A 25,098-nucleotide genomic window follows, 5' to 3' on the forward strand; every position below is an offset into this window, starting at 1 on the left:
TTTATCTGTCATCACATCTCCATTAATCCAGAAAATGAATAGAATTGCATGTGGACTTACATGGTTTGTTGTTGTTGTTGTTGTTGTTGTTTTTGAGACAGAGTCTCACTCTGTTGCCCAGGCTGGAGTGCAGTGGCAAAATCTTAGCTCACTGCAATCTCCACCTCCCAGGTTCAAGCGATCCTCCTACCTCAGCACCCCTAGTAGCTAGGATTACAGGCATGTGCCAACATGCCCAGCTAATTTTTGTATTTTTAGTAGAGACAGGGTTTCACCATTTTGGCCAGGCTGGTCTCGAACCCCTGTCCTCAGGTGATCCTCCCACCTTGGCCTCCCAAAGTGCTGGGATTATAGGTGTGAGCCACTGTGCCCAGCCTGGACTTACATGTTAAATGAAGCTCAGCTGGTACACTGAGCATAATGGTGGTTTGCAAACCTGACTTTTAGATTCCTACTGTATTAGGGACTGGTCAGAATGCTCCAGAGATACAGAACGAACAGGACATTATATGTATATGTATGTATACATGCATACACACATACACACAGATTTAATATATAAAGGTTTATTTATTTATTTATCTATTTACTTTTGAGATGGAATCTTGCTTTGTCACCTAGGCTGAAGTGCTGTGGTGCCATTTTGGCTCACTGTAACCTCCGTCTCCCAGGTTCAAGTGATTTTCCTGCCTCAGCCTCCCGAGTAGCTGGGATTACAGACACGCACCACCACACCCAGCTAATTTTTGTATTTTTAGTAGAGATGCGGTTTTGCCATGTTGTCCAGGCTGGTCTCGAACTCCTGACCTCAGATGATCCATCTGCCTTGGCCTCCCAAAGTGCTGGAATTACAGGTGTGAGCCACCATGCCAGGCTATAAAGGTTTATTTTAAGGAAATGGCACATGTGATTATGGAAGCAGGAAGTCCAAAGACCTAGATGGTATGTCAGCAAGCTGGAGACCCAGGAGAGCCAATGTTGTAAGTTGTAGTCTGCAGGTTGGCAGGCTTGAGACCCAGGAAAAACTGATGTTTTCACGGAAGTCAAAAGGGAGAAAAAAGCCAATGTCTCAGATCAAAGGCAGCCAGGCAGAAGGAATTATCTCTTACTCTAGGGAGGGCTAACTTTCTGTTCTATTCAGGCCTTCAACTGATTGCATGAGGCCCACACACATTAGGGAGGACAATCTGTTTAACTCAGTTCACTGGTTTAAATGTTAACCTCATCCCAGAATACTGTTTGACAGCACCCATGGCCCTGTCAAGTTGACACATGAAATTAATCGTAACACATACAGATATGGCATAATATCTATCAACAGGAACCACTCAGCAAAACAGTAACAGTTGTTAAATTAATTTTTTCCTTTAATAATTAAAAAACCTTCAATGCACTTGATCCTTTTGCTTGAACATGATGTTTGGATAAATGAAATCTTTGAAAAAACACATCTGGCTAATGCTTTTAATCTTGAAAGAGGTACGCTATCCATTTGTGAGGGAAGTGTTTCATTGCGTGTTTGGTATGAAGTACGAGAATAAGCGACATCTCTAAGTAACTGTTTTGAAAAACCATCTATGCATAGCTATAGCGCAGAGTTCTTTAAGAAAAAAACTAGAGCAAATATTCTGGTGTCTTCCATCGAAACTAAGAAAGTGTTGAGATGTTATATAAGCATAAAGAACTAGGAATGATGAACGCTCTTGTAGCCAGAAGGGGGAAAACACAGAGGAAGTGTGTGGATGGTGGCATCCTTTACAAGTGACAGTTCTTGCTTCCTGTAATACTCGGCTCTAACATAAATTCAGTGGATGCCTTGGAGTCTATTAAACCAAAAGCACATTTGAACCTTATTGATTAAGTAAAAAAATCAAATCAGTCTTCTCCTGAAACCTATTTGCAGTTACAGGATATTGCCTAAAAGCTGAGACTATTGGGGGGGAAATGGTAGCCAGAAAACAGGGTGTTAGAGTTTAGAAAGTCTCGGACTTCTGTGTTCACTTGACTCATGGTTTGAAAGTCTAACATCAGATCATACTTAACGAGTTAACATAAATGGTGTTATTTGTGGGTGGGACTCAAAAGACACCTTGTATTGTTGTTTCTCCTAAGGGTCCTCTCCTGATTTTGTAGAATCCGATGAGGATTTCATTTCTGGTTGCCTTAATTGGGGAAGGGGTGAAAGGTGGTGAGATGAAAGGGAAAGGTTCTGGGAAATCAGCCTTCTTCCTAGAGAGAGCATGAAAGAGAAGAGGCATCTAGTCTCTATTTCCACCAGGTAATTGAGCCTATTTTCCTGATGATAAATACTCTTAGGTCTCTTTCTGGCCCTATAAAGAATAAAGTCTCCCTCTAGCTGCCAAGGCAATAAAAGTAAAAATCACACTTAGGCAAAAGTGACATCATGGCTGGAATCTTCCAGAAAATAACTATCATCCTCTGTTTCCCTTTGCCACTGGAAGCCTAGTATGCTTAATCAAAAGAAAGTCATCTGGATTGAGGGAATGGGCAGTTAACTGGGTTCACTGAGAACTGCAAATACGCTGGGCATAACAATGAAGTCAGCTGACATGTTCTCTGCTCTGTAGAATACTGGCAAGGCTGAGATAGTTGGACTGAACACAATAGATTATCATATAGGTTTGGGCAATCTGAATGACAATAACAAGTAAAAAGAAGGCCCTGAAGAAATAAGTTATTCCAGAGAGACCACTGGAACAAATCGCCTTTTGCACATAAAGAGAATCACAGACTCCTAGCCATTGTGAAGATACAGAAAGTTTTCATCACCAATAACTCACCATACTTCCTAGTTTCTCCGGCTCACCCTTTGAACTATTGACCTCTTCTTTACCAATTCCTTGTCTCTGTCCGCCTCACATTAAATCCCCGCTGTTGAATTTTGCCCTAAGTAGGACCTATGCTGTGGGTCCCTTTATTTCTCACAACACACCCTTTGTCTGTCCTGTGGTTAACCTGGAAATGGGAAGGATTGAAATAAGTAAGTGATCTGGACGTTGAATGAAACCACTTCAGGTATGGACTCATCCTTTGAAGAATAATGCTAAGTAAAGCTGGCATTTTAGGTGTGAAGTAGGAGTCAATACTTTACTGTACATTTACCGAGCATCTACTGTGTGCTGGAATTTTAGGAATAGATGTGGCTCATTCCCTTTAACTGTAGTTTAGTATAGGCCAGCCAGAAAGATGTTGACTTCACACTGCTGGGGAGCTGCTCTTTGATTCTATGTATAGGAAAGTATGTGGTAAGATGAGTCACCTAAATGAATTGTTTTTGTGTCTTTGTTTGTTTGGGGCTGTAAGAGATGGGTGACTTCAAAGATGGTGACCCCTTGTTTGGAATTTTCCAATGAAGACAGTTAGAATTGAAAAACTTACTCTCGCCATCATTCATTGAATTTCAGGAAGCAGGGCAGCCCTACTTCTAGAGTCAAGTCGGATTCATGTGTAAGGAAGTCAGAGGCCTGCTGTTAGCTGTTGTGCAGCTTCAGTGGTCCTAGCTGGAAGCCAGGTTCAGATGGCCCAATACTTCTGGGTGGTTGCCTGAGCCCCACTGAAGTGTGCACTGTGTGTCTTTCCTGCTTTGCTTCCAGACCTTTTCTGATGCCCTCCTGTCTTACGGAAGGAATAGCCTAAAATGTGGGGAAGTTAATGCCCTGGGTCCATCTTCAACCAATAGGGAAAAGGAGCTTGCAGATGAAGGTTCCATCCCTGCCTCCTGGGACAGCATTTCTGGGAAGTGTTTGGTGTGCTTTTCGTGAGGCACTGATAGACTTAGTCCCATGTTGCCCTTGCTCAGTAGCACTTTTGGTGATGCACATTTATATTGGCTTCCACTGTCCACCGCCCCACTTCCCTCACTCTTACTTTCTGGGTTTTCCTGATAGACTAAGTGCACACAAGTCCTCATCTTAGGGAGTCCCAAACTGAGCCATTGAGGTAGTAGCATTCCCTGATAACATTCTGTAAAGTGTTGAGATGATAGATGTCGCCCAGTTACTTTGATTTGTTAAAGTTATGAATCATCTTATCCTGCTAATTAAAGTTGGAGATGTAGATTGTTTTAAAAATTAAATGTTTTTTAAATGCCAGCAAGTCACATAGAAAGAAAACCTTCGAGAAAGTGTAATGCAGAAGGAAAAATTAAGTTGAAGAATGATACAGTGAGGTATTTATATATAACTGTTTAAAGACATACAAAGCAAAATCTCATGTTATTGATAGCTACACATATTTGTGGCCAAAGGATATTCTCCAGATTCCTGGTGGTGGTGGCTTTGGGGAGGCAGACAGGAACATGAAGCTTGCAAAAAACATAGAGAGGATTTCAGCTTTATCTCTAGTTTTGGTCATATATTCTAAGGCAAACATTGAAAGGACAGTTGAAAAAAATTGTTAACATTAGATACTTTTGTTTGGAAGATATATGAACATTTGTTTTATTTTTCTCTATTATGTGTTTTAAAGTTTTCCCAAATTAAGTAAGAAGTTAAGGCAGTTTGAAATGTTTTTAAATGAAATTTGGCAAATTCAAAGCTTTGAAAAAAATAAAGATGACCTATAAATTCAGCATCAAGCCCCAAGCAATACCCAATATTGCCAATTTGATATATATGTTCCTCCAGATGTTTTTTTAAATTTCATGTGTGTTGATTTGAAATGCGACTGTGTTAGTCTTGCTGTATCTTCAGACACTCAGAAGTTTCATTGTTGACTACAGCAACATTGTGAAATGTTTCCCCCTCAAATTCAGAAGGCAATTTGGGAGGAAGTCCAGGTAACAGAGAAATTTAAAGAGTATATCTGATTTATTTTCTAGAAAATGTAAGATTAGCACTGCGAGAGTAAATATGGGCTATGACTTAGTTCACAGTCACATGGATAATGTTCTCAAAGTAAAGAATTTCTGTTCTTTCCAATGCAGAATTTTTACTGGGAATAAATCAGGTTCAACCATACTTCTATATTTCCTCTATCATCCCTCTATAAAAACTATAAAGTACAAGTTTTAGTCTATCTTCCATAAGAACTTCTTGTTACTGGGCTTTTCTTTTTACGATTATAAATAGCCTTCATTACATTTGCAAACCATATCTAGAGTTTGGAATCTTGTGCATGGCTGCAATGTGATATTATTTAGTAGTATTGTTATTAATATACGTGCTGGGAGACAAGAGAACATTTTGATAAATACTCATAAAATGTGCCAGATCGATGCATATTTACAGTATATATTTGCACAAAGCAATGCCATGAACATATGACACACAAGTTCTGAAATCTGATACTGTTAGATAGATTGATGCTGGTAATTTATCATGTGCTGCTAGGAATAGGGAGATGAATTGCAAAACCCTTTACTGGCTTCTGGCATCCAGGCAACAAACTCCTCTTGCCTTTCTCTCTTTGCCCTCAGATTCATCAGCATCTCTGTGAAGTAGGATTCCAGGATGAAGTCAACCTAAAACTTTTTCTCTAGGTTTCCAGGAACAGACTGGGAGGGCTTAGTTATGGGCAGTCCTAAATAGAAAACACTACAGGGATACAACCACAATTTATTTTCCTCGGAGCCTTCAAAAAAAAGAACCTACACTTTTGCATGCTGCAAACCTTTCTTTCTCTTTGTCTTCCTTTGACCCCAACCCCTACCACATGGGAACCAGAAATAATAAGTTTCTAATGGCCGGGGAGAAGCGGCACAGGGGCAGGGAACATGCCCCAGAACGACGGAAGTGATTTTAAAACTCTTGACTCCTTCAGACCCGCCAGTATCAGAAACTATAAATAGGAATGCTTGGTAAGAGGGAAAGATGGGACAGATCTTTCCACTTCTTCAGTATGCTCTTGAACAGGAGGGAGAGAGCAGAAACATTTTAAATGTTTTGCACAAAACCTGCTTCGTTCCTTCACAGCAGAGCTGCTTGGCATTATGGGAGAGCGGTTATCTGGGCAGAACTCAGAGCTGAAAATTCTTGCTGCAGTGGCTGTTGTTGACCTGATGAAATTTTTAAAAATCTTTCACTGGGGGCATGGTGGAGGACGGAGAGGGGAAGTAGACAAACTTATTTTCTGGAGGATTTATCTATTGCTTGTCTGTTAGGGAATGAAATATGTCCCGCTCAAATTCATGTGTTGAAGCCTTAACCCCCAATATGACTGTATTCGGAGACAGAGCCTTAGGGAGCTAATTAAGGTTAAATGAGCTTGCAAGAGTGGGGACCTAACCCAGTAAGACTGGTGTCTTTTTAAGAAGAGAAAGAGGCCAGGCGTGGTGGCTCACGACTGTAATTCCAGCACTTTGGGAGGCTGAAGTGGGTGGATCACAAGGTTAGGGGTTCAAGACCAGCCTAAACAATGTGGTGAAACCCCATCTCTATTAAAAGTACAAAAATTAGCTGGATGTGGTGACACATGCCTATAATCCCAGCTACTCAGGAAGCTGAGGCAGGAGAATCATTTGAACTGGGGAGGTGGAGTTTGCAGTGAGCTGAGATCACTCCACTGTACTCACTTCAGCCTGGGTGACAGAGCAAGACTCCATCTCAAACACAACAAAACAAAAACAAGAGAGACACCATTAGTGTACATATACAGGAAAAAGGCCTGTGTAAGGAAAAAGGAGAGGGCAGCTGTCTGCAAGCCGGGAAGAGGTCCTTCACCAGAAGCCAACCCTTCTGGCACCTTGATCTTGGACTTGCAGCCTTCAGAACTGTGAAAAAACAAACTTCTGTTGTTTAAGCTGCTTGGTCTGTGATATTCAGTGATGGCAGTCCTAGCCAATGAATACGATGTCTTTTAACACTGAAAGGCAGATTGAAGCTCACTTGTGTATGTGACAAGGCATTGGACAACAGATTAAGGCCTAGGAGGTAGCCGAGTGGTTAAAAGAATTGGCTGCTGGAGCAGCCATCAAAAACGATGAGTTCGTGTCCTTTGTAGGGACATGGATGAACCTGGAAACCATCATTCTCAGCAAACTGACACAAGAGCGGAAAAATCAAACACCACATATTCTAACTCATAGGCAGGTGTTGAACAATGAGAACACATGGACACAGGGAGGGGAGCACTACACACTGGGGTCTGTTGGGGGGAAATAGGGGAGGGACAGAGGGGGTTGGGGAGTTGGGAAGAGATAGCATGGGGAGAAATGCCAGATATAGGTGATGGGGAAGAAGGCAGCAAATCACACTGCCATCTTATGTACCTATGTAACAATCTTTCATGTTCTTCACATGTACCCCAAAACCTAAAATGCAATAAAAAAAAAAAAAAGAATTGGCTGCTGGAATAAGGTAGGCCTGGGTTCAAATCCCAGTTGATCACTGACGAGTAGTGTGATCTCCAGCAAATTACTCTCTCTGTTTCCTCATCTGTAGGAGAGGAATAATAACAGCTTACATCTGCAAGACTGTTATGAGGTCAAATGCTTTAATGCATGCAGAGCGTGTCATAGTTGCTGGCAAACAGCACCCTAAAAAATGTTAGCTCTGACAAGGATGCTGAGTGCCTCATTTGTTTATAGTAGTTTCAGTTTACAAAGTACTTCCACAGCCATTATTTCATTTGATTTTTACAGCAATCTTATGAGATTAGTTGGAAAGGAAATTTTACACCCACTCGAGGGAGGAGGAAACCAGAATTCAGAGAGGAAAGGAACTTGTCCAAGCTCAAATTTCTAAGAAAAGTAGAGCCAGGCTTCAAATCAAGATCCCCTGACTCCAAGCTCAGTGCTTTCCTCACTAAATTTGCAGTCTCTCCGAATTCCTCCCTCCCTTATCCCCTCCCTTTCTTTGTCTTTTTTTTTCCCCCACCAAACATGTATTGAGTTTCTGTCACATTCCAGTCATTTCCTCTTCTTTCCCTGGGCCTGTGTATCTTTTCTCTTGTTTTGGCCTGGACGTCGTGCGTGTGTACGTGTGTGAGCCTGCTGGGAGCATGCCTGTGTGCCCACATTTGGGCATCTAGGGCTCTCATTCTCCCTAAGGGTGACCCTGCCTTGTGTCTCCTCTCCTTACCTACCAGTGTTTTAGCTCAAAGATGGCATTTGGTTTTCAAGGACGTATTATAAATAGAGCCTTAACAGCACTCTCTTTTCTTATCTGAAAACTGACACGAAGCACAGGCAACTAGGACAAAAAGAAAGAGAACAGGCTCCGTGGTGGAGCAGATAATCAATATCTTTAAATGATTTGAGAGCAGAAATTCCCAAAGGGGAGTTGAGGAGAGACCTGAAAATGACAGCCTGAGGAAGCTTGCTGGGCTCTCCTAGAGAGTGAGGAGGTGGGGGAATGTTTGAAAAAGCAGATTTCATATAGCAATTTTGTATTTAGAAAAATATCCTCGCAAAAGCTGTTATTCTCATAGTACAAACTACAGAAATTAAAGCTCTCCAGAATATTTTTGACCCTTGGGGTTATATAAGAGTTACAGCAATTCCCAATGAAACAGGAGGTGGGCTCTGAATTGTGAGAGCTGAGATCATTACTGTGTATTTTTGGCCATTAGGGACTTGAATATAAAAAGCTAGAAAATGCTGTTTCGTAGAGTCTTCAGAAAAGAAGCAAGGCCTAAAAAGTTGCAAGGAATCAGTGCATGAAAGGTTCCCATAGAGTTTGAAAAGGCCATAAAACCCAACTCTGTTTTACAGATGAGGCAACTGAGGCACAGAGAGATGTCACTGGCACAAGATCTAATGCTCATAACGGGATTGGCCGAGAGCAGCACTGGCCTCAACCTGCAGTGGGGGACTATCCATAGAAAAGACCAGGGGCTCTCCAGCAAGTCATCCTCAACTCCCAAGAAAGAACTAAAATGTGCTTTAGGAGGCTGGGACCAATCCCAGGGCGTCAGCCCAATTAGCTGAAGGATGCTACTGGGAAGGCATTTGGAACACAAAAGCAGGTACTCCTGCTGTTCTAGATGGCTTGCTAAGGGCCAGGGTTCTTCAGGTCGGTCTTTCCGAGGATCTAAAGTAGTAGGTTGGACAGCAAGGGATGTGGAGGGTCAACGAAGCAGCTCATGGCTTTTGCTGCGTATAAATAATGCCCCTCTAAGGTATAGGATGTGTTTGGATTATTCTGCACAACAAATCACCCCAAAAGTGTTGGTGAGCCTTGGCCTTGCACTTTCCCAGACTCTGACCCACACCCTGACCTCAACCTGACCCTCAGCCTGAAGCTGACCCTGAACCTAATCTTTTCTCTTACCCTGACCCTGATTTTGAGCCTCCTGGTGAACCATAGCTTCAGCCTGCCATTTACTCTGACACAGAACATGACCTTGTCTTTCACCCTGTTTCCCACACTACCATGATTCTTAGCTATGCCCACCCAGACTCTGATCCCGACACAGACTCTGATTCTCACCCTCACACTGAATTTGTCTATAGGCAGACTTTAACTCTGAGGCTGACCCTACGCTCACCCTGAATTTGATCCTAATCTTGAACCTGACCCTCACCATGTCCCCATACCTATGGAACTCACACTCACTCTGATTCTCACATTTACCCTCTCAATCTAATTCCACCTTTCACCCTGATGCTGACATTGACCTTTATCCTGATGTTGACCCTGGACATATACCTCACACTCCCTCTGAATCTGACCTTAATCCTTGCCCTGACATTCACGATTACTCAGATCCTGAACCTGACCTTCATCACGATCTTGACCCTGACCTTGACCTAGATACTCACATCACTCTCTTTCTGATTGAACTCTGACCCTTAATCTGAACCTCACACTGATTCTTACCATGACCTGAGCTTGATTCTGAACATGATGCTAAATAAGCTCCTGACCCTGAACTCTGCTTTCACCCTGATTCTACCTTCACCCTTACCCTCATCCTCACCCTGACCTTTGTCTAACCCTTACCTTCATTTTTTCTTGAACCTTAATCTGAACCTGACACTCATCTAATCTTGACTCTGACCCTTACCTATAATTTATGAGACACAGTCTGACACTAACTTTCCTTTTCACACTGATGTTGACCCATACTCTTACCCTCACCCATTCACACTGACTTTGAACCTGACCGTAAATCTGGCCCTGTCTCTGAACCTCACCCTAAACTTTATCCTTCACAAGATCCTCCTCCACACCCTCCCCATGGCTGAGACTGAATCTGCTGCTGTCTCTGAATCTTTCATCCTCACTCTTACCACAGCTCTAATGTTTATTCTGACTCTTACCCTCACTCTGAATTTGTCCCTAACCCAAAAACTCCCTCTGACACTGAATTTCACCCTTATTCTGACCCTTGAACTATCCCACCCTTGTCATGACCCTGATTAAGCTGTAACTGTGACTCTAGCCCTGACCCTCACCCTGATATGAACACTGACTCAATCCTGACCCTGACCCAGACCATCACCCTATCACACTGGTCTTAAATTCATCCTCACCCTGAACCTGACCCAAATTCTGACTCTTATCCTTGTCCTGATCATGATTATGACCTTGAAAAAACCATGGCACTCAGAGTGACCATCAAATGGTTCTACCTCACCATTACCCTAATACTTTAGCTGGGCATCTTTATCTTTACGTTCACCTGACCCTGCTTACCTTGAGTTTACAATGCACTACATGCTCAACCAAATCCTCATTCTAAGCCTGACCCTGACCCTGACTTTTATTCTGATATTCACCTTAAAATTGGCCCTCATCTGGCCCTCCCTCTTGCTTTCTTCTTGTGTCTATGACCCTGGCCCTAAAAGTATCTCTGACCCTGGTATCATGCTGACATTGGCTCTAAACACCTCACCTCTCAAAAGTTACCCTAAACTTGAATTTCATCCTGTCCCTGGTCATGAGCCTGACCAATAACTTGACCTTGACCCTGATCCTGACCATCAGCCTGACACTGACTCTCACCAAGACTCTGACATTCACACTGACCATCAAACTGACTAGACTGACTCTAGCTTAAAAAAAAATTGTGGTAAAAGAAATATAACATAAAATTTACCATCTTAATCATTTAAAAATATACAGTTCAATGGCACTAAGTATATTCACATTGTTGTGCAACCAATCTCCAGAACTCTTTTCATCTCGCAGAACTGAAACTCTGTATCAGTTAAACAACAACTCCCTCTTTTCCCCTTTCCCAGCCCCTGGCAATTATAGTTTCTGTCTCTATAATTTTGCATAACCTAAGTATATAGGTGTAATTGTACAGTATTTGTCCTTTGGTGACTGGATCATTTTGCCTAGCATAGTCACCTTGAGATGCATCCATGTTGTAGCATGCGTCAGAATTCCCTTCCTTTTTAAGGCTGAATAATATTCAGTATATACCACATTTTATTATCCATTCATCTGTCCATAGACACTTGCGTTGCTTCTATCTTTTGCCTGTTGTGAATAATGCTGCATAAACATAAGTGTTCAAGCATCTCTTTGAGACCCTACTTTCAATTCTTCTGTATATATGCCTAGAAGTAGAATTGCTGGATCATGTAGTAATTTTTAATTTTTTGAGGAACTGACTGTATTGTTTTCCATAGTGGCTGTGACATTATCTTTTATGCTGAACTTTACCTGACTCTGCCCTACATCCTGACCCTAACAATGACCTTCCACCTGATCTTTAACCTGAACTTCACCCTGAATGTCACTGTCATCCTGACCCTAACCATGACACTGTCTTGACTTTTACCATGTCCCTACACTGTGCTAGAGCCTGACCATGGCCCAAATTGTCAACCTCACGCTGACTCTGACTCTGTGTCTTACACATATACTTGTACATTCACCCTGTCTTTCACCTCTCTTTGACCATGACTTAGACCCTGAAGTTAACCCCTACTCTGTATCTAAATTTAAACTAGACTTTTACTTTGATCTTGCTCAGACCTTTACCCTGAACCTGATCTCAACTTAATCCTTACCTCGCCATGATTTTACCTTCACATTCACCCTGGCTTCAAGACTAAAGCTGATCCTTATCCTCACACAGAACATAACCCTGACCCTCACCATGACCCTGTCCATGATTCTGACCCTGACATTCATCCTGACACTGACTCTGATTCTCACCCTCACAGTAAACCTGATACTAACCAAGACCCTGGTGCATACCTGACCCTATTCTTCATTCTGGCAACCTGATACTTTGATCCTTAACCTAAACCTGCATGATATTGACCCTCCATTTTGTTCCTTATCCTAAATATGACCCTCACACTGACCCTGATTTCCACCCATATGAAGATCCTGACCCTCAGCCTTTCATACTGACTGTCATCATGATACTATCTCACTCTGATCCTGACCCTAAACTGGACTCTAAATCTGACCCTTAACTTGTCCTTGACCATTATCTTTACTTTCTCCATTGATCTTAAATGAAATCTGACCATGATGACACCTTGAAACTGACTCTGACCACTCTGCTGCTGAACTTGACTGTTACCTTGTCCCTCAATGTCATTCATCACTCTGACCCTGACCAGCCTCTGACATTGATCCTGAACCTTACCTGATCCTAACCTTTGCCTTGACACTGATCCTCAACCTGATCCTTATCCTAAACCTGACCATCAGTTTGAACTTGACCATCAATCTGACCCAGATTATAAGGATGAAAACAATTGTGACCCTCACTATGTCCCCAAACCTGACCTGGCTGAACTTGATACTGACCATAATCCTGACCACCCACCCTTACTCTTACTTTGAGTCACATCATGACTCTCACTCTTACCCTGACCTTCACAGTGAACTGATACTCAGCCTGACTGTGACCCTGACTGTCACCATGTCCCTGAGCCTGTCCTTTGACTTTATCCATGACACTCAGCAAGACTCTGATATTTGATTGAACCTTAATCCTGATGGTGTTCCTGAGCTTGCTTGTGAACTTTAATCTCAACCTGATCCTCACCCTCTGCTTGGCCCTAACCCTATCATGATCCTGGCTCTGATTATCACCCTTACCTGACCAACACCCTGACCTGATTCTGACACTCAAGCTGAGCATGGTATGGATACTATTCTCACATCAGCCCTGATCCTCAACTTTAGCCAGAGCCTTGACCAACTCTAATCTTAATCTTGACCCTGACTCTGATCCTCAACCAGATACTTTTCTGACCTTACCCTGAACTGTTTTGCATCTTGGCTTTGACCCTCACCATGACACCATCCATGAGCCTCATCAGCTCCCTGAACCTGATCTTGAGTGTGATCCTCACCTTCACCTTGACCTTCACACACACCTTTACCCTTCCCCTGAACCTCATCTGAAAGTGATTCTGACCTTGGACCAAACCATATACTCACCCTGGCCTCATCCTAAACTGGACCTTTATGATGACTCTTATTCTCACTCTCAACCTGACCTGCACCTAACTCATCTTTACCCTGACTGGGATTTGGCCATCACCCTGCATGTGACCCACATCTTGAAACTCACCCTTATCCTTACAGTAATCCTCACCCTGATAAAGACTCACGCAAAGACCCTGGTATTCATGCTATCACCCTGACTCTATCCTTACCCTGGCCCTGAACTTTACCCTGAACCTTGACTGACCCTGACAGTCAACCTAATCTTTCCTCTGAAATCCTCACCCCAACCTTGACCCTAACTGTAACAATGACATTGTCGTTGATCCTTCTATTTCCATATAACTTGACCCTGACCATAACCCCCACACTCACACACCCACACCCTGACCAACACGTTGACTATGAACTGGACCTTGACTTGTCCCTGAGACTCATCCTGATCATGGCCCTTATGCTGACCCTCACAATGACCCTGACTCTCACTTTCACCCTCAACCAAATATGAACCCTTATCTTGAGAACGAAAAGACTCTGAAGCTGAAGCTTACCTGAACATTATAATGATGCAACCCAGACTACCTTTTATTCTCACCCTGAACCTATCCCTCACCATGTGCCTGATATTGGCTGTCATGCTGACTATGACCTTCCTATTACCACGTCTCTGAACTTTACCTAGAATCCTATTCTCATGTTCATCTTGACCCTGAAACTCAACTAACACTGAAGGTCACTCTAATCCTGTCACTCACTGTACTCTTGATACGAACCCTAACTTACCATGACCTCACCATATCCTTGATCTTGTACTTGACCTTGTCCCTACCCTCTTCCTGACTTTACCCTTCACCATGATCCTGATACTGACCTTCACCTGCAACCCCAAACTTTCTCTGACCCAGACACTTATATTTATCAAGTTTCTGACCACAATGATTTGAAAGTTTGTCTCCTTCAAACCTCATTTTGAAATTTGATCTCCAATGTTGGAGGTGGGGTCTAATGTAGGTTGTTTTGGTCATGGGGGTAGATCTCTCGTGAATATATAATGCCCTCCCTGGAATATGGGGAGGAAAGTGCGAGTGAGTGAGTTCTTGATCTAGTAGTTCCCATGAGTTCTGGTTGTTAAAAAGAGCCCAGTACCTCCTCCCCTCCTGCTCTTTCTTGCTCCCTCTCTGTCCATGTGATCCCTGCACATGTGACTCCCCTTTGCCTTCCACCATCAGTGGAAGCAGCCTGAGGCTCTTGCCAGAAGCAGATGCTAATGCCATGTTTTTTTATATAGTCTGCAGAGCTGTGAGCCAATTAAACAAACCCCTTTTCTTTATAAATTACTCAGCCTCAAGTTTTTGTTTATAACAACACAAAATAGACTAAAACACTGACCTAGTACTTAACCCCACCTTATCACGATTAACACACTGCCACTGTATCTGACTTCATTACTCTGTAAACATTACTGTCCTTGATAATCAACCTGACCCTGTTTGTCACTCTGAACCTGACTGATGCCCTAACCTTGATCTTTACACCACCCTCACCCTGAACCTAACCCTCACACTACTGTGATGGCTAATCCTTACCATGACCCTAATCTTTAATTCTTACCCCACAACGATGCTAAACCTGACTGGAGTCCTCATCCCAGCTCACATCTGGATACCCCTCATCTAGATATGTACATCATTTCTCCCCTGAACAATGACTGTGCCTGTGCCTCATCTTCACTTTCACCTTGATCCTGATCCTAAACCACACCTGGCCTTGAACTTCATTCATACACTGACCGTTATTTGACTTCACTCTTATTCCAATCCTCACACTGACCATTACATTGACCCTGACCCTAACCACCACCCTGACACTGACTTTGAAATGTATACCCACTCTCACTCTGACCCTGTACCAGATCCTCTGCACCTCACCCTGTCACTAACCTTCTCACTGACCCTGACCCCCTACTTGATCCCCAAATACATCCTCAGATGCTGATCCTAATACTGATCATGATACTGATCCTGATACTTACCATGATCCTAACACTCATCATTATCATGACCTTGACCCACAACCTCACCCTGTCTGTGACCCTCACTGTGACCCTGATCCTTATAATGATCCTGACTCTAACAATGACCTAATCATCACCAAGTTGAGTTTGAACATGAAATCTTATACACTCACAGTCTAGGTTCTTTTGGATTTCTTATTGTTCTCAATTAGAATATGCTTTTGAGTAAGAATGTGCATTTGAGAACTACATGTAATTTTCAACTTGCTTATACATGTATTGTGTGCTTTCCTTTCTTTTCTTTATAGACAGGATCTCTCTCTATTGCCCAAGCTGGAGTGCAGTGACATGATCATGACTCACTGCAGACTCAACCTCCTGGGCTCAAGTGACTTTCCCTCCTCAGCCTCCTGAGTGGCTGGGACCAAAGGCATGCACCACCACTCCCAGCTAATTAATTCTTCTTCTTCTTCTTCTTTTTTTTTTTTTTAATACAGACAAGCTCTTACCATGTGGCTCAGGCTGGTCTCGAGCCCCTCAGTTCAAGTGATCCTCCCACCTTGGCTTCCCAAAGTACTGGGATCGCAGGTGTGAGCCACTGCACCCAACTTACTGTGTGTTTTCAAATATGCTGCTTTGATTTGTGGTCTACCTTAAAGTAAGAAACTGTAGTTGGGCTGGGATTACACCTGCAATCCCAGAACTTTAGGAGGCTGAGGCAGTGGATCACAAGGGCAGGAGTTAAAGACCAGCCAGGCCAACATGGTGAAACCCCATCTCTACTAAAAATACAAAAATTAGCCAGGTGCAGTGGTAGGTACCTGTAATCCTAGCTACTCAGGAAGATGAAGCAGGAGAATCACTTGAACTTGGGGGTGGAGGTTGCAGTGAGCTGAGATCATGCCGCTGCATTCCAGCCTGGGCAGTAGAATGAGACTCTGTTAGAAAGAAAGAAGGAAGGAAGGAAGGAAGGAAGGAAGGAAGGAAGGAAGGAAGGAGAGAGAAAGAAAGAAAGAGAAAGAGAAAGAAAGAAAGAGTGCAGTTGAGGCTGGGTGCAGTGGTTCAGGCCTTGCAATTCCAGCACTTTGGGAGGCTGAGGCAGGTGGATTGCTTGAGTCCAGGAGTTTGAGACCAGGCTGGGCAACATGGCGAAAAGCCATCTACAAAAAATAATTTTAAAAAATTAGCCAAGTATGGTGGCACAAACCTGTAGTTCCAGCTACTTGGGAGGCTGAGATAGGAGGATAGCTTCAGCCTGGGAGGTAAAGGTTGCAATGAGCTGAGATTGCACCAGTGCACTCCAGCCCTGGCAACAGAGTGAAACCCTGTTAAAAAGAAAAGAAAAGAAAGGCACCGCAGTTGAGAAGAATATATGGTTCTCATTGATTTACCTCTGATAAAGCATAGGTTAATTATAACGGTTAAGAATTTTATTTATTTATTTATAATTTATTTTTGAGACAGAGTTTTGCTCTTGTAGCCCAGGCTGGAGGGTAATGGCATGATTTTAGCTCACTGCAACCTTTGCCTCCCAGGTTCAAGTGATTCTCCTGCCTCAGCCTCCTGAGTAGCTGGCATTACAGGTGTGTGCCGCCATGTCTAGCTAGTTTTTGTATTTTTAGTAAAGACGGGTTTTTTCATGTTGGTCAGGTTGGTCTTGAACTCCCAACCTCAGGTGATCCACCCACCTTGGCCTCCTGAAGTGCTGGGATTACAGGTGTGAGCCACCACTCCGGTCTTTATTTATTTATTTATTTTTTGAGATGGAGTCTAACTCTGTTGCCCAGGCTGGAGTGCAGTGGCACAATCTCAGTTCACTACAACTTCTGCCTCCTAAGTTTAAGTGATTTTTCTACCTCAGCCTCCTGAGTAATCCCAGGTGCACACAGCCGTGCCTAGCTAATTTTCATAGTTTTCGTAGAGATCGGGTTTTACCATGTTGACCAGGCTGGTCTCAAACTCCTGGCCTTAGGTGATCTGCCTGTCTCAGCCTCCCAAAATGCTGGGATTACAGACATGAGGCACTGTGCCTGACCAGAATTTTCTTTAGAGACCAGTGTCTGATTTTTTTTTTCTTCTTTTTTTTTTTTTTTACTGTTAGTCTGTTCACATAAATACAATTTTTAATGATATTTTCTTTAACTTGCAAGAAATTACTGTTGATAACAGTGTGTAAATATGAACTCATTTTCACATATATAGCTTACGTTCCTCTTATCTTGTTCTAACTCACAGGAAGAAATTGTAATTGAGATGAATATGAGTTTCTGAGTTTTTTGGGGGGTCAAATAAATCTTAAATACATCTTGGTTTAGACAAACAGAAGTAGTATTGAAAGCAATCTGTATTAGTGTATGTAAGCCCAGGCACCTGTAATCCCAGCTACTCAGGAGGCTGAGGCAGGAGAATCGCCTTTTGCTTCTTAGAGTAAACTGAGATGAATGTAAACACAGATGAGTTTGTGTTCATCGCAAAGGTGCAGCCCTATTGTCAGAGACGACAAATGAGGATGAGTCTAAGCAGCAGTACTGAAAATAATCCGCTAGTCTGGGCAACGTGGTGAAACCCCGTCTCTAAAAAAATACAAAAAGCTAGCCAGGCTCGGTGGCACACACCTGTAGTTCCAGCTACTTGGGAAGCTGAGCCAGGAGTATCAGCTGAGTTCAGGAGGTTGAGACTGCAGTGAGCTGTGACTATACCACTGCACTGCAGCCTGGATGACAGAATGAGAACCTGTCACACACATGCACACACATGCATGCATGTATGCACACACACACACACACACAGAATCCATATTAGTATCAGCAAACTCAGTTTTAGACATTCCTCTCAAAAATATCTTATTATTATTTCCTGCAGTAAACTAAGATGAATGTAAGAAGAACAGCACATATCCATCTAAAAGGCATATTCTTTTTTTCAAGGTAGATGTTACAGACTGAATGTTTGTGTTGCCCCCAAATTCATAAGTTAAGATCCAGATGGCTCATGCCTGTAATCCTAGCACTTTGGGAGGTTGAAGCAGGTGGATCATTTGACGTCAGGAGTTCAATACCAGCCTGGCCAACATGGTGAAACCCCATCTCTACTAAAACTACAAAAATTGGCTGAGTGGTAGTGGCACCCACCTGTAACCCTGGTTACTTGGGAGGCTAAGGCAGGATAATCACTTAAACCCAGGAGGCAGAGGTTACAGTGAGCTGAGGTCATGCCATTGCACTCCAACCTGGGCAACAAACAGTGAAACTCTGTCTTACAAAAAAAAGAGAGAGAGAGAGAGAGAGAGACAGTTTCCAAAGATTGCTCCCTCTCTCTGCCCTCCACCATATGAGGATATGAGAAGTCAGTTATCTGCAAGCCAGGTAGAGGGCTGTCACCCAATATAGAATCTGCTGGTGCGTTGATTTTGGACTTCCCAGCCTCCAGAACTATGAGAAATAAATGTCTGTTGTTTCAGCCACTCAGTCTATGGTATTCTGTTATAGCAGCCTGAATTGACTAACACAGCAGAGCAAGTGAGAGTGAATAGTAGTATTAAAAAGAATTTGTAGTCATATAATCAGCCTCAGCCCCAGACATTCCTATCAAAAATCCTTATTGCTTCTCAGAGTAAAGCAAGACCAATGCAAGGACAGCAAAATATATAACCAAGGCACATTCTTACTAGAAAGAAAAAAGACAAAAAGACACTGCTTATTAAACCTAATTTTAATTACCTCTTCATTCCTAAAATGTCAGTGGATTAACAAAATATGTAAATCCCTTTGGATAATAAGACATATTTGTATATATTTGCCTTCCTTCTCAAAGCTTTTAATTACTATGGGATAAATGCTCACAAAAAATTACCTTGTTAGTTTTTACTTTCTTTTTTTTTTAAGTTTAATTTTTTTTTTTTTTTTAGTTTTTTACTTTCTATCCTCTGTCTCCTATGTCAAGAGGAAAAAAAGAAAAAGAAAAAGGAATCATTCCTTTAATTAGAGATAGGAATTAATAAAGACAGTTCATGATACTGGGTGCAAGGACTACAGAGAGATATGGTATACACATATAGGATGTGATTTTTTGTTTGTAAATTTTTTAAAGTTGCGCAGTTTACTCATATAATAAATTTAATGCATACTGCTTTATTTAGTATACTGACAATTATGCTTTAAAGCTATAGTTTAAAACTTTAAATTATTGCCTATTTATATTTGTATGTCCGTGTATGTCCCAATGCATACAAAAAACGTTTATATCCTTTACTACAAATTTTTATATAAATAATATACCAAAAGAATAAAATTACAATTTAGGTCTTTTGTATGAAATGACTTATTGTATGCCCAGGTCAACAGAGGTTCCTTTTTGTCAACAAATTGTTCTACTGCTTTTTGATTTCTCTTCAACTATTCTCAGATTCCCCTGGATAACCTTGACCTAATTTTATTTGTTCAAAGTTAAAATGCTATAATGGAGTGAAATTCACCCTTAAAACATAGACAACTTCCAGAAATTAAATCAGTTCAGATAACTAATATCATTGTCCTTACCTGGGCTTGACAGCTCACAAATAAATAAATAGATAAATAAATAAATAAAAGAGCGATATTTACGCTGATAGTAAATGTGTTTTGGGAATAGTCCACAAATTCAGAATTGTTTAGAAACGAAGGTGTTTCTAACCTTGGGGAAAAAAAAAAACCTACACAAAGTGGATAACAAATTAAAGGACTTTCAGATGCTTTGCTATTGCCTAAGAAAACAGCTATCATAAAAACACAGTCATTGAAAATATTAGACCCAAAAACTCATGGTAATGCTTTGGCTGGTCATTATGCTAAATAAACAATATTAACCTAGGTAAACACTCCTATCATCACACCAGTAAGAAAAGTCTTAGAGAAATTCAAAGAGGCTCTTCCTAACTGTCAGAAACAAGTCTCTAATTCAATTTGGGATGATCATTAGATGATCATCAGGATGGCCAAGTAGGCATGCCTAAACACTTGAAAACAGAGCTTAATGAAAATTCTTCATGATATAACCATAAAGGAATGATAAGTTGACAACAATATAAACCAACACTGGTGGCTTAATTTGAGATGTAGCTACCAAGGATGTATTTGAAAGCGTGTCTTATCTGTCAGTGACACATCCTGATAAATTGCCAAGGTGGAGTCACAGACAGGAATAGCTTCTTTCACCCTTTAAATACCTCCAAATGGACTTCATACAAATACTTTTTACAATGAATTGTAAATATGTTTTGCTTATTGTTCATTTATTCTCAGAGTGGACTGAAGTTTTTCCTTGCTAGAGAGCTAGCCCATGCCGGGTGGGAGATTGAAAGCATTCAGGAGATGGCCTGGTTTTGTTTTCCGACCTGGGGAATTCCCATTTATCTCTCTAATGACCAGTTGCTCATTTTTTTACTAGTACTGCTCTTAACTAATTTTACACAGAAACTTCACTGTCCTTATCATCTGCAGCCCCAAGATGGACAGAGAGAGTGAATGGAATCTTAGAACTAAAATTAACAAAGCTCTCAAAATCTCTTAAACTCCCATGGCAGAAAGCATCACCATTAGCTTTCAAGTCTAAAATCAACCCTTTCTGGGATCCTTATTCTGCAAGGGTGAAAACAAACCTACCTTCCTTCCTTCCTTTCCTTCCTTCCTTCCTTCCTTCCTTCCTTCCTTCCTTCCTTCCTCCCTCCCTCCCTCCCTTTCCCCCTTCCCTCCTTTCCCTCCCTTTCTCCCTCCTTCCTTCCTTCCTTCCTTCCTTCCTTGACACTTTCACTCTTATTGCCCAGGCTGGAGTGCAATGGCACCATCTTGGTTCACCTCAACCTCTGCCTCCCAAGTCTGAGCCATTCTCCTGCCTCAACCTCCAGAGTAGTTGGAATTACAGGCATGAGCCAACACGCACGGCTAATTTTGTACTTTTCGTGGTGACGGGGTTTCTCCCTGTTGGTCAGGCTGGTCTCGACATCCTGATCTCAGGTGATCCGCCCGCCTCGCCTCCCAAAGTGCGAGGATTACAGGCGTGAGCCACCTCGCCCGGCTGAAAACTTTCTTAAAGGAAAGTTGGACCCTGTGGTCTACCTGGGAACCTCACCCTGCCACTCACTCACTCCTCCCCTTGGTGGGGAAGGGAGGAAGGCGCAACAGAGCTCTCTGCCCACCCAAATCCCACCTCCCTTACCTGTGACCCAGTCACGGATTGCAAGATTAATGCACCCAGAATCCTGCAATTGAGTTTTTTTGGCATAAGTCATCCTCCCACTGGTCCCCAACGCATGCTCGCTATTAGGAGGTACTGCCATTCTTGGCAAAGTTCGCAGAGAGTAATCTCAGCCCCATATCCCCTACCCAGAATCTGCAGTGGGCAGGACTCACCGTTGCTAGGAAACGCCCGCTGTAATCCCTTTGACCCTGTCGTGTGATGACCTTTGGGAAAAGCCCCCTGCCCAACTATTGAGCATGTACAGACTATTCCGGGTGCAACGACTGCAACGACTGCCAAATTGCTGTTCTCCAGGAGCCAGTGGTAGAGAGCCATCGGCAGCCCCGGGAGCGCCTGCTGCAGCGGCCTGACAAGGATTCGGGATTAACGGGGAGATACGTTTCACCCTCTTCTTTCCTCAATAGAAGGAACAACACAGGAGGCAGGGTTGAAGGCAGAGCTAAAAACCAGATGCTCACCACCTGTTTCTTCAAGCAAGTGCGCTTGCGCTGGGCAGACCCTCGGGCGCGCGTCTGGCTGAGGGGCGGTGCTGCAGAGCTAGGAGCGCACGCGCTCAGCGTCTCCATCTGCTGGCTGTGTGGTCCGTATTTTAGGGATGGATTAAAGTAGGTGCCGGCATTATAAAATATGAGCGTATAAAATTAGGTCAACACTATCCAAAGGAGTTTCAAAAGAATGGTTGAAGAGTATGCAAAAAGCATTGAGAATTAACAGAATAATTTGGTGACAAAAGGAACCTCTATTGATCTGGGCATAGAAATATTTAGTAAATTTACATGAAAGATCTAATTCTAATTTATTCATTTGGCATATTATTTATATAACAAATTGTAGTAAAAGAACTATCGATATTGCTTCTCCGTCTTTGGCTAAGATCAAGTGTAGAAACTTGATATACATTTACTTGTACGAATTTAGGCATGCACACATGTACAAACATAAAAACAGGTTTCTATTTAAAATACATTTATCCTCTGCATAGACTTGTATCTCTTCAATTTTTCTACTCAGTTTAATTAACATCTACATTAATTGCTACTTTTAATTAAGTAATCAGTCTGGCTTTTTTTTTTTTTCCTCCCTCTCTCTAGACATAAGGAACACCCAGGAGACAGAAAGTTTAAAACCACTCAACTTATTTGTTCATAAGAATTTATCTCCTAGTATTTTAAATTTTGAAAAGGCAAAAGCAAGGGATCCAGCCCTGGTCACGCTGACTTCACAGCTTCTGTGCCTATCTGTGTGCTCAGCTTGTCAGTGTCCTTTGTCCAAGACCCCCTAGGCACATACCTTAGATGAATAAACTGGGCTCATTATGGGTTGCATTGAGGGAGAATGCACACCACTGGGAACTGCAGGGTGTAGCGGTAAGAAGGTGTCAGAAAGTAGTTGTTAGAGAACTTGATCTTTTGTTGGGTGATTTGGGGGAAGGTCTAGGAAAGTGAGGGGTTTGCTATAGATTGGGCATTGTTAGAAAGTGGGGGCCAGGTGAGTGAGGTGGCTCACACCTATAATCCCAGACTTTTGGAGGCCGAGGCAGGTAGATCACGAGGTCAGGAGATCGAGACCATCTGGCGAACATGGTGAAATCTCGTCTCTACTAAAACTACAAAAAAAAAAAAAAAAAAAAAAAAAAAAAAAAAATTAGCTGGGCTTGGTAGCCAACTCCTGTAATCGCAGCTACCTGGGAGGCTGAGGCAGGAGAATCACTTGAATCCGGGAGGTGGAGTTTGCAGTGAGCCAAGATCACGTCACTGCACTCTAGCCTGGCAACAGAACAAGACTTCGTCTCAAAAAAAAAAAAAAAAGAAAGAAAGAAAGAAAGAAAGAAAGTGGAGCTAATTCTAGATTGGCTAATTTTGTGGATATATACAACACACAATTGAATAATAAAGTGTTTATAGCCTTAAAATATAATTAATCAGTATATTAAATAAAGCAACCTATATCAAATTAAATTATTGTATGAATGAACTGCAATAACTTTTAAAAATAAACTAATAGGAAATCAATTAGAAACACTCTCTGTAATTCTTATACCCAATATAATCAACTATCTACATTAATTATTGTCTTGAATTAATCAGCCTTTTCTTTCTTTTTCTAGACATAAGTGACACCTAGAGGACAGAGAGTTAAAAACCATCTGGGTCATTTTTTATAAGCATTATCTTAATTAAAAGTTTTGAGACGGCAAATACAAATATATATGTATTATCATCCAAAGGTGTATTTTGTTAATTCATTGATATTTTAAGAAATAAGGGTTAACTAAAATATGGCTTATATGTGATCTTTTGTACATTTTTTATTTTAGTAACATCGTGCCTTTGAAATGAGATAAACTCATATATCCTTATGTTTATCTCAGTTTACTCTAAAAAGCAATAAGAAGTTTCATTTGAGAGGAATGTGGAAGCCTGAGCCGATTTGCCCCAATATTAATTTTTCAACATTACTTCTGTTTGCCAACCTAAACTCATATATATATATATATATATATGTAGATAGATAGATAGATGGATAGATAGATAGATGCACACACACATACACACATATATATGATTTATAAGAGGGAAAAAAACTCCAGAATTCAGAAACTCATATTCCTGTCGACTGCCTTTTCTTCCTGTCAGTTAGAAGAAGATAAGGCTAATCTAAGCTATATATGTGAACATGTATATTTGTATTTTGTTCTTGACTGTGACTTCTCACTGAGAGGTAAAGCAAATATAGTTGAAACTTGTAGGTCTGTGTACAGACAAGCAGTAAAGAAGAAATCAAGCTCAGAACCAGACATTAGTCTCTAAAGACAATTTTTTTTTTTTTTTTTGAGATGAAGTTTCGCTCTTGTTACCCAGGCTGGAGTGCAATGGCGCGATCTCGGCTCACTGCAACCTCCGCCTCCTGGGTTCAGGCAATTCTCCTGCCTCAGCCTCCTGAGTAGCTGGGATTACAGGCACGTGCCACCATGCCCAGCGAATTTTTTGTATTTTTAGTAGAGATGGGGTTTCACCATGTTGACCAGGATGGTCTCGCTCTCTTGACCTCATGATCCACCCGCCTCGGCCTCCCAAAGTGCTGGGATTGCAAGCATGAGCCACTGCACCCGGCCTAAAGACAATTTTTTTTTTTTTTTTTTTTTTTTGAGACAGAGTTTCGCTCTTGTTACCCAGGCTGGAGTGCAATGGCGCGATCTCGGCTCACCGCAACCTCCGCCTCCCGGGTTCAGGCAATTCTCCTGCCTCAGCCTCCTGAGTAGCTGGGATTACAGGCACACACCACCATGCCCAGCTAATTTTTTGTATTTTTGGTAGATACGGGGTTTCACCATGTTGACCAGGATGGTCTCGATCTCTTGACCTCGTGATCCACCCGTCTCGGCCTCCCAAAGTGCTGGGATTACAGGCGTGAGCCACCGCGCCCGGCCAAGACAATTTTTAATGACTTAGAATTAATAGGTTGGACCCATGCTTTATCTAAGGCAAATCAATGAGTACCACACATTCTTTTTAACTGCATTTT

At 42.1% G+C, this 25,098-nt stretch overlaps 1 long non-coding RNA gene across 1 annotated transcript in view; it reads right to left on the bottom strand.

The window, feature by feature from the left end:
* LOC141585386 (uncharacterized) overlaps nt 1-22,081 on the bottom strand; it is a 43,771-nt gene extending 21,690 nt beyond the window's left edge. Inside the window, exon 1 of the long non-coding RNA XR_012518812.1 lies at nt 21,726-22,081. This is a non-coding gene — a long non-coding RNA (uncharacterized LOC141585386). The remainder of the gene's footprint in view (nt 1-21,725) is intronic.
* Nucleotides 22,082-25,098: the final 3,017 nt, after the last annotated feature.

The sequence above is a fragment of the Saimiri boliviensis genome, chromosome 8 (genome assembly GCF_048565385.1).
Source record: "Saimiri boliviensis isolate mSaiBol1 chromosome 8, mSaiBol1.pri, whole genome shotgun sequence".
NCBI lineage: Eukaryota > Metazoa > Chordata > Mammalia > Primates > Cebidae > Saimiri > Saimiri boliviensis.